This window comes from Triplophysa rosa, linkage group LG3 (assembly GCF_024868665.1).
Source record: "Triplophysa rosa linkage group LG3, Trosa_1v2, whole genome shotgun sequence".
Taxonomy (NCBI): Eukaryota; Metazoa; Chordata; class Actinopteri; order Cypriniformes; family Nemacheilidae; genus Triplophysa; species Triplophysa rosa.
In genome coordinates, this window is record NC_079892.1 from 10,961,308 (window position 1) to 10,971,176 (window position 9,869).

Consider the following 9,869-nt stretch of genomic DNA (forward strand, 5'->3'; position numbering starts at 1 on the left):
TTCCCAATGGATACATTTAAGGTCCAGCCTACATTTTTAGTTGAACATCCGTATTTTAAAATAAGCCACATTATAAAGTAAAATGGGTTGTGAACACGTCATATGGAGTTTAATGCTGATCCCAGGATCACAGTCCCTTTAACCAGTATTCTAAGCCATACAGAATCAGCAAATAACATTTTGGCCAAAAGTATGCAAACTTTCAAAAAGATTTAAGCTAGATATCCAAAATCAAAATTTGGTTATAACATCTGAACATCTTCAATTTGAGCATCTTATTGAAGCTATAGGACCAGTGATCAAATCAAATTGCAAGTACATTTTTTAAATATTTATGACTAATACATTTTTACTGCATGTGCAAATGATCCTTCAAACATTTTGGCCAGCAATGCCAAGGTGGATTTGAATAATTTAAAATGATATATTGATATTGAAATGATATTGTAAATATTCAGCAATTCCCGTATTTTAATATGCGACATGTATTTATTTTTCTTCATTTGTACTGATGTTTAGAGTTCCTAAACAAGATAAACTGTTCAATTCAATTCAAATGTATTTCCATAATACATTTCACAACTGTGTATTGTTTCAAACGTACAGTAAGTAAATTAGTACAAACATTAGAGAAATAAATATGAAATTACGAATGACGAAACAGAATACATCAGCGTTACATTATTCATAGTTCATTCATATTATTCATTATTCATAGTGCCAATAAGAAAGAATTTCAAATATCAAATTTTTCATAAGATCTATATTAGCGACACTGATTGTAAAAATATTTGTCTGTAAGACTGCTGTCTTTTTCGAGTTGACTGAATTGATGACAACTAGATCATTCAAACATTCAGCAAAAAACATTTTCAGAGGTCCAATGCAAAACTGAGTCAGAAAGCATGTACTCGCATTTCTGTTCTTCTGCTATCTGAGGTTTCATGGGATATGGGGGTTTGGGGGTGTGTGTTATGTGCTGTCTCCTCCATGATTCTTGACAAATTCGACCAATCAGATTTACCGGCCGGTCTCTGAAGCTGGGCGGGCTACTAATTTATCCTTTAGCTCCATGGAGCTGTATATCACAACACTCGGGAAGACAAATGCCAGGACACATGTTGCCAGATTGGGGCTTTGAGCGCGAGATGCCTTTAATTGGGTGAACAGGGACCGGGCCCAATCCCAGACACCCTCGGCGTTATCTTCCTCACCCACCGCCTCTCCCCTTTTTCTTTCTACATGTTAACAAAAGGCAGGAAGATGAAAAAGATAACATCTTTCCCATCCCCTGCTTTGTGCCATTATAGAACAGACGCGCGCGGGGTAAAGAGGTACGATGCTGAGCTTCAAGGAGCAGAGCTTTATATAACTTCCTTTTGAGTTCCCTCCGCGTTTCATGTTTATTTCACTCCATCTTTTCCGCAGCCTCGCAGTTCTGATTGACACCGTCTTGCCGTGTGCTGTAATAACAATTATTCATTATAGACACTCAGAGCGATCCCACTGATAGCTACTGGATATATTTGTCTGAGTTTAGAGGGATGTGTATAAGAGGGTCTTAAAGGCAAAAGAAATTTAAAGAGATTTGTATGCAATAGCTGTTCATCAACATTGTTCATCTGATGCATCCTCATTTTACATTGCACCTTAACTGGGAACTTTTCCACTTTTTTAAGCAAAAGCGTGAGCGTGCGAATGAAGCAAGCAAATGAACGTAAAGCGGGCTAGCAGCTCTATGAATTGTGTGGTGTTTGACATTGCAAGCAGCAAGAAGCTTTTAAGCATTCACTGTGGCACAGGTGAAAAAGACTAGTTTAATATAATGTCACAGCTATATCAAAATCTTATGCACACTGGTATCTGTCGTGTTTTCTCAACAACAACATTTTTTTTGTGTGTTTTTTACTTTTTGGGGAGAAGGGGGAGCCAGGGAGTATTTACGGAAAACCGGGGCAAGTTGTCACATAGAAGTGGTTGCCACAAGAACAATATCTCTGTAAGGTTTTGAGTCAAAATTGTATTTACACATGAATGCTTGTCTTCTTCAGCTGAAAAATGCTTGTTAAAATGTGTGTATTTTATCATTTAGACCAGGGGTCTCAAACGTTTTGACTCCAAGGCTGCCCCATGTATTCAACAACATTCAAAGCCCCCTCTCCCCTCACAAAAACTCGAAATTTCCACCCAATAGAATATTTTTAAGCTTGACATTAACTGGAACATGTTTATTCATTATAAAAAAACAATAAGTAATATCTTGTTTTTTTTCCAATGTATTTCAATGCTCATTTTGTCTAAATTTGAAATATTAGTCATATTGAGACCTCCTTGGAAGTTACCTGGGGCACCCTTGTGGGTTTATTGGTTAAATATTTGCAAAACTCACAGACAAACATAAAGGGTGACCAACAGTAATAAATTATGAAAAAAATAAAAACCATGAAAAATGGAGATGGACAAGGTTTCTGCTCAACAGCGACGATCTGCTACCACACTGCAGTTTTTTCTATACCACTATAGGAGCTATACAAACCGAGGCATTTATTTAATGTATAGTCGCTTTACTATAATGTAAAAGATCTTATACGCATGCATATCATTTTATGATCATCACACTTATTAATAAATCGATCTATCATGCCTTTGTCGATTTGTTAGGAAAAGATGGCACAGCAATTTATCAAAGACCCGTGCTGCACCATCTGGGTTTATCTGTCAGTTGTCTGTTATGATGCGCTATCCCTGCCTGCGCTAATTAGGGAATCTGGGCACAGATATACAAAGAGGGGCTCGGATAGATTCGGGGAGAGCTTCAATAGCCCAGCTCCGCAATCTGGCCTGTGTCCAGTTCTTTCAAATGAATTCATGTTCCCCAAAGCAATTACATAAGTGTGTTTGGTCCACGTGGACATTTTCCACAATACACATTTTAATTAACACAATAATTCAGATCAATTTTGCAAGACCTGGCCTCACAAACTTTCGATTATTGCATATTCAATAATGAGAATGGGTCTTTTCAAAGAACCGTATTGAGTTTGAACAGTCAGCGAACACAATATTGCATTCCTGAAATTACAGTTGAAAAGCTAAAATGTCAAAACAAAGCAGGGTTTGTGTAAAGAAAAAGAGCTTGAACACACTTCAGGAATAAGAGATATCTATGAAAAAATACAGAAGTGCATGAATAAAAAAAGTATTATGGGCAATTGCATGCAAATCTCAACCTTAGCATAGAAAAATCAAGTTTAGTGTTTTAAATAGCCACGACGTCTAGTTTTTTAAGCCTTATTTTGCAAGCGTATTTTCTCAAAATCGTCACATCCATAACGGCCCATATTCCTCATAAATAGACAAATTAAAATATAACAACTGTATTATGTTCTACGAGCCATTCCTTCTCCATTTGTTAGGTATTATTGCTTTTGGTTTGTACATTTTAATTCACAGAAATCCTACAAAGTATGTCGTCTCTCAGAAAGCATGTCCTTTTTTGCCACAGCCATAACACATCCATATTTCCCCATTTTAAAACAGAAAACTTGTGTATAGACTTATATTTTGCTCATGTTTAGACTCTATGAACAGGGGTTTAGTAAAATATAAACAGATGATTCAGTATATTGGTAATAAATACATTCTTTGAGAGTTTATGTGACATATCCATAATGCTGGAATTGCCCATATCTGAAATATGTCTTTGTTAAAATATTACATTTTTATGTTATTTATGTGGAACTACATACATTTATGTTTCAGTGTTCTGTCATGTTATTACTAATGATTTTGGGTTTTACAAATGTTTGGGTTTCAGCTACACATGTGCAGCAAATACTACAGGGGTAACAATATAGTATATAACAATACAATACAATACAATGTATAATGCTGTAGCGATTTTTTTTACAATATGATGTCTGGTTTTTTACATTTATGTTACATCTTTGATTGATAAGACTTACTTGTGTAAGTATGAGCCTTCCATTGCTTGAAAAGATATCTAATTTCAATTGTGTCATCAATTCAGTCATCTTCCCGAAAAACTGATTGCAATCTTCCAAACAATTCTTGTTTCAGAAATATTACCAATATACAATGGAGTTGTAAAAAATGTATATGAAATGAATTCGATTAGTCGTATTGGTTAAGCTGCCAACATGTGACATGCTCTAAAAACCTCAACCTTTTATCTCAACCTTTTATTTATTTACCACACGATCAACACAATGTAATGTTCTCTAGGGTTTAGCTTTCTTGAATTTTTTTAAGGAAAGGAGTCTTATTTTTCTGTGACCTATTCCATTTTTTATTCTTGTTGGCAGAGAAGGTCACATTAAACCATGAATGTGGTCAATTTTATAACAACACATGTCACTTTCACCCACAGTCACCTGTAGTTCAGGCCTGTTTTCACTTTCCTCCGTGTTTATCTTTGAAACAAAACACGTTGCCTTCACACACACACACACGCACACCTCCTCCCAGCCAGACCTCATGTTGAGCTCCAGCCACTGTTTATTGATCAGCTCAAACTCCCAAATAAACGAGCAGAGAATGAGAGCTATGCTCGAGGGAGCCGAGCCCAGTCCCGGCTCCTCGGGCTCCCATCAATTTTAATCACGGCCCTAATGAAGAGACTCCTCTCTGCTGGATGTCCATAACTCAGAGCAGCACACCGCTACCTTCACCAGCGCCACTAGATCAGTCTTCCCGCTCCCCCTCGCCTTCAATACCTGCCTAATGCCTCTTTTTCTAAATAAACTATGCATTAGCTAATGGCTCACAGGAATGATAATAGATAATGGCTGGGGAAAGCTCATTTTGAAGCGGGGAAGAAAGCGCGAGGCTGAAGTTTCGTCTTTTTTGGCGTGTTTAAAGAACGTCTTTGAAGAGTTTCATACATCACACGGTTGTGCGTGAAATCTCAGGCTACGCTTCAGCCAGGTAGAATTCCCTGTTGACGACTTACAAGAATAACCTTGATATAAACGCAGCTTTTTCTGCACAATTAGGGATATTCCTTCATGCAACTCTAACCTTTCATGAAAGGCATGTCGTTCCGCCATATGTCTTTACTTTTGTTTTGACCTTGAAGTTACCTTTACGAGTTTTAAAAGTGTTACTTTTTATACAGTAGCCCATGATAACCAGCAGTGACGAATTACTTTAATATCTCAATTGTTTCTGCAACTGCATTCATAATGTAATGAAACGGAGAACTCAATAGTCTCAAAAGAGCAACCTCTGCGCAATACAATACATCATTTCAAGGTCATCTTAACAAACAGCTCTGACCCAGGCCAAGAAAACCACAAACCTCCAACCAAACGCCCAGAGACGTCTTTCTTCTCATTTCCACCCGCTTCTCCTCAAAAGAGTGTAAGAAGTTTCTCAAACTCTAAAGCCCGAAAACTTTTTCTGAGCTGCTGAACCAAGCGCTCATATTTTACTTCTGGTGACGCCCGGAATCTTTCTCCAGCATCTGGTCCTCTCATGCCGGGTAAGAGGAAGAATCCATCACCTTCCCCTTGGGCTTGCATAATCTTCTCATGGAGGTGAGGTGCCACGATTTTGGCTATTTGCTGCTCGTCCTGGGATTTGGCCTGTCTGCTCATATTTGATATCTGAACTCAGCAGTACAGACACATATGGGCGGCTCATAAAGCTAACATGGTTTATGGTGCGGCCTGACGGAGATGCTCACTTCAATTCAAAGTAAGAAAACCAAACCTTAATGTTACGCACCTTGAGGAATTTTGTAAGTCTGATGCTGAATTTCCTATGAAAGGGCAAACCATAAGTATTGTGTATGCAGAGGGTGTTTTCCAAATGAGTCAGTCTGTCTGTCTGTCTGTCTGTCTGTCTGTCTGTCTCTCTACAGTATCTGTCTGTCTGTGTGTCTCTCTACAGTATCTGCCTGTCTGTCTGTCTGTCTGTCTCTCTACAGTATCTGTCTGTCTATCTGTCTCTCTACAGTATCTGTCTGTCTGTCTGTCTCTCTACAGTATCTGTCTGTCTATCTGTCTCGCTACAGTATCTGCCTGTCTGTCTGTCTGTCTGTCTGTCTGTCTGTCTGTCTCTCTACAGTATCTGCCTGTCTGTCTGTGTGTCTCTCTAAAGTATCTGTCTGTCTGTGTGTCTCTCTACAGTATCTGCCTGTCTGTCTGTGTGTCTCTCTAAAGTATCTGTCTGTCCGTCTGTGTGTCTCTCTAAAGTATCTGTCTGTCTGTCTGTCTGTCTCTCTAAAGTATCTGTCTGTCTGTCTGTCTCTCTAAAGTATCTGCCTGTCTGTCTGTCTCTCTACAGTATCTGCCTGTCTGTCTGTGTGTCTCTCTAAAGTATCTGCCTGTCTGTCTGTGTGTCTCTCTAAAGTATCTGTCTGTCCGTCTGTGTGTCTCTCTAAAGTATCTGTCTGTCCATCTGTCTGTCTCTCTAAAGTATCTGTCTGTCTGTCTGTCTCTCTAAAGTATCTGCCTGTCTGTCTGTCTCTCTACAGTATCTGCCTGTCTGTCTGTGTGTCTGTCTGTCTGTCTGTCTGTCTGTCTCTCTACAGTATCTGTCTGTCACTGTGTGTCTCTCTACAGTATCTGCCTGTCTGTCTGTCTGTCTGTCTCTCTACAGTATCTGTCGTTCTATCTGTCTCTCTACAGTATTCTGTCTGTCTGTCTGTCTCTCTACAGTATCTGTCTGTCTGTCTGTCTCTCTACAGTATCTGTCTGTCTATCTGTCTCGCTACAGTATCTGCCTGTCTGTCTGTCTGTCTGTCTGTCTGTCTGTCTGTCTCTCTACAGTATCTGCCTGTCTGTCTGTGTGTCTCTCTAAAGTATCTGTCTGTCTGTGTGTCTCTCTACAGTATCTGCCTGTCTGTCTGTGTGTCTCTCTAAAGTATCTGTCTGTCCGTCTGTGTGTCTCTCTAAAGTATCTGTCTGTCTGTCTGTCTGTCTCTCTAAAGTATCTGTCTGTCTGTCTGTCTCTCTAAAGTATCTGCCTGTCTGTCTGTCTCTCTACAGTATCTGCCTGTCTGTCTGTGTGTCTCTCTAAAGTATCTGCCTGTCTGTCTTGTGTCTCTAGTATCTGTCTGTGTCGTGTTCTAAGTCTGTCTCCATCTTCTATCTATCTATCTATCTATCTCTATCTTCTATCTCTATCTATCTATCTATCTATCTATCTATCTATCTATCTATCTATCTATCTATCTATCTATCTATCTATCTATCTACCTATCTCTCTATCTCTGTATCTCTCTCTCTCTCTGTCTGTCTGTCTGTCTGTCTGTCTGTCTGTCTGTCTGTCTCTATACAGTATCTGTCTATATGTCTCTCTGCAGTATCTGTCTGTCTCTCTACAGTATCTGTCTATCGGTCTGTCTGTCTGTCTGTCTGTCTGTCTGTCTCTTTACATTATCTGTCTATATGTCTCTCTGCAGTATCTGTCTGTCTCTTTACAGTATATATTTGTCTGTCTGTCTGTCTCTCTACAGTATCTGTCTATCGGTCTGTCTGTCTGTCTGTCTGTCTCTTTACAGTTTATATTTGTCTGTCTGTCTCTTTACAGTATATACAATATTTGTCTATCTGGCTGCCTGTCTGTCTCTTTATAGTATCTATCTGTCTGTCTGTCTGTCTGTCTGCACTATTTGTCTGTCTCTCTACAGTATCTGTCTATCTGTCTGTCTGTCTCCTTACAGTATATATTTGTCTATCTGTCTGTCTGTCTGTATGCCTGTCTGTCTCTTTACAGTATATATTTGTCTGTCTGTCTGTCTCTTTACAGTATCTATCTGTCTGTCTGTCTGTTTTTCTACAGTATCGGTCTATCTGTCTGTCTGTCTACCTATCTGTATGTCTGTCTGTCTCTCTATAGAATATGTTTATCTTTCTGTCAGTCTATCTCTCTACTGTGTCTGTCAGTCTGTCTCTCTACTGTGTCTGTCTGTCTGTCTGTCTACAGCATCTATCTCTCTGTCTGTCTGTTTTTCTACAGTATCGGTCTATCTGTCTGTCTGTTTACCTATCTGTATGTCTGTCTGTCTCTCTACAGAATATGTTTATCTTTCTGTCAGTCTATCTCTCTACTGTGTCTGTCAGTCTGTATCTCTACTGTGTCTGTCTGTCTGTCTGTCTGTCTGTCTACAGCATCTATCTGTCTGTCTGTCTGTCTGTCTGTTTTTCTACAGTAGTAGAGATAGAACTGTAAATCTCAATGAGCTGAACTTGTAGATTTCTTGTTGTGTTCTTGTGCCATGGATCTGCTAGACAGCACAACATTCTTTTGAATGACTACTCAGACTTTCTCCCCACTGGATCACATTAACTTCAGTGATTAAACAGCGGCTCTGAAAGATACTCAGGCTCAGGACTACAGGAGAGAGAGAACAGTAATGTTTGATCTATCATTTGTGGCCTCACACATGAGGCAGCTCTTTGTATGGATGCTGGGATTTGCTGTAGCCCTTAGGCAACATCTGCTGTGTGTGTGTTTGGACGTGCAAGGGGCCATTTGGCCAAACGGTCACAGAACAGGATGGATGAAAGGGCGGTGAGCTGCAGCTGGGGTGATCTTATGATATCACCAGAGAGATGTGCACAAACGCACACAAACCTGACATCACACCAGGGAACATCGGACATGTTAGCTGGAATTATGCAAAGCCCTTCTGCATGTCAGATTGCTAGAGACGGCGTGAATGTGTGTGTGTGTTTAACCCTTAAACAAACTGACCTGCAGATCTCGTTCGCTCTACCCCGTTCATAGGAAATCTATCTTAAAGTGATTATTTCATCAGAGTGGTCAGGTCCCAGGCTGTGTGTGTGCATCTGTGTGCCGTGCCTGTGTTGTTCTCTAGAGGATGTCTTTCATTCATGTAACAGGCATGAACAACTCAACCTTCTGCTCATTTAAAGGGCTTTTCCTGCAGTCGACACCTCTGCCTTGAGGCGATGAGCCATGATGGGGTTGCAATGAAAGCAGCCAAATAGTAAATCCTTCTCTCGGTTCACCTCTGCTAAACACCAGCTCTGTCAAATCCCCAGCACCTCAATTCAGTTTGATTTCAATGTCAAACTAAATAATTATGATACGTTTTGTAAATTAGTACAACAAGATAAATAAATATAAGTAAGTCAATAAATAAACATAATTAAGAAGGTAAATAAATACATATAAGCACGTAATTAAGTAAGTAAATAAGGAAATAAGTAAGTAAGGAAATAAATAAATAAGTAAATAAATAAACATAAGTAAGTAGGTAAATAAATAAATATAAGTACATAGTTGAGTAAGTAAATAAATAAATATAATGAAGTAAATAAGCAAGTAAGAAAATAAATTAATCAATCAAAAGTAAATAAATTATTTATTTAAAAGTGATTATTATTTAAAGTTATTTAGAAGTAAGTTAGTTAGTTAGTAAATAAATAAATAAATAATTTATTAAAATAAAAAAATAATTAAAAACCAAAAGAAATAGAAAGCATTCTTTGGTATATCCATTGTAAAATTTGCCGACTCCGATTACACAGCTTATAATTTTTCTTAATATAGTTTTAATGGCATTGTAAGTTTTAAACATTTAACATTTATTTATTTTGCACACACTTTCATTCAAAGCGACTTCCTAAGCTACGAATTTAAATTTTCATTATTTTTAAGTAATTGTTGCACTATAGTAGAATAATACTATTACATATGATTATAATATTATATTATTATTAAATCATTATCTATCCATTATTGTTGTTATTTAAATTATAGTATTTTGAAAGACATTGTTATGTTTATTATTGTTGTCTTTTCTCAAATAAATACATAATCAAACTCCTTTAACCGTGTCTCTCATATACTCTCATACACAGCATGCAAGAGCA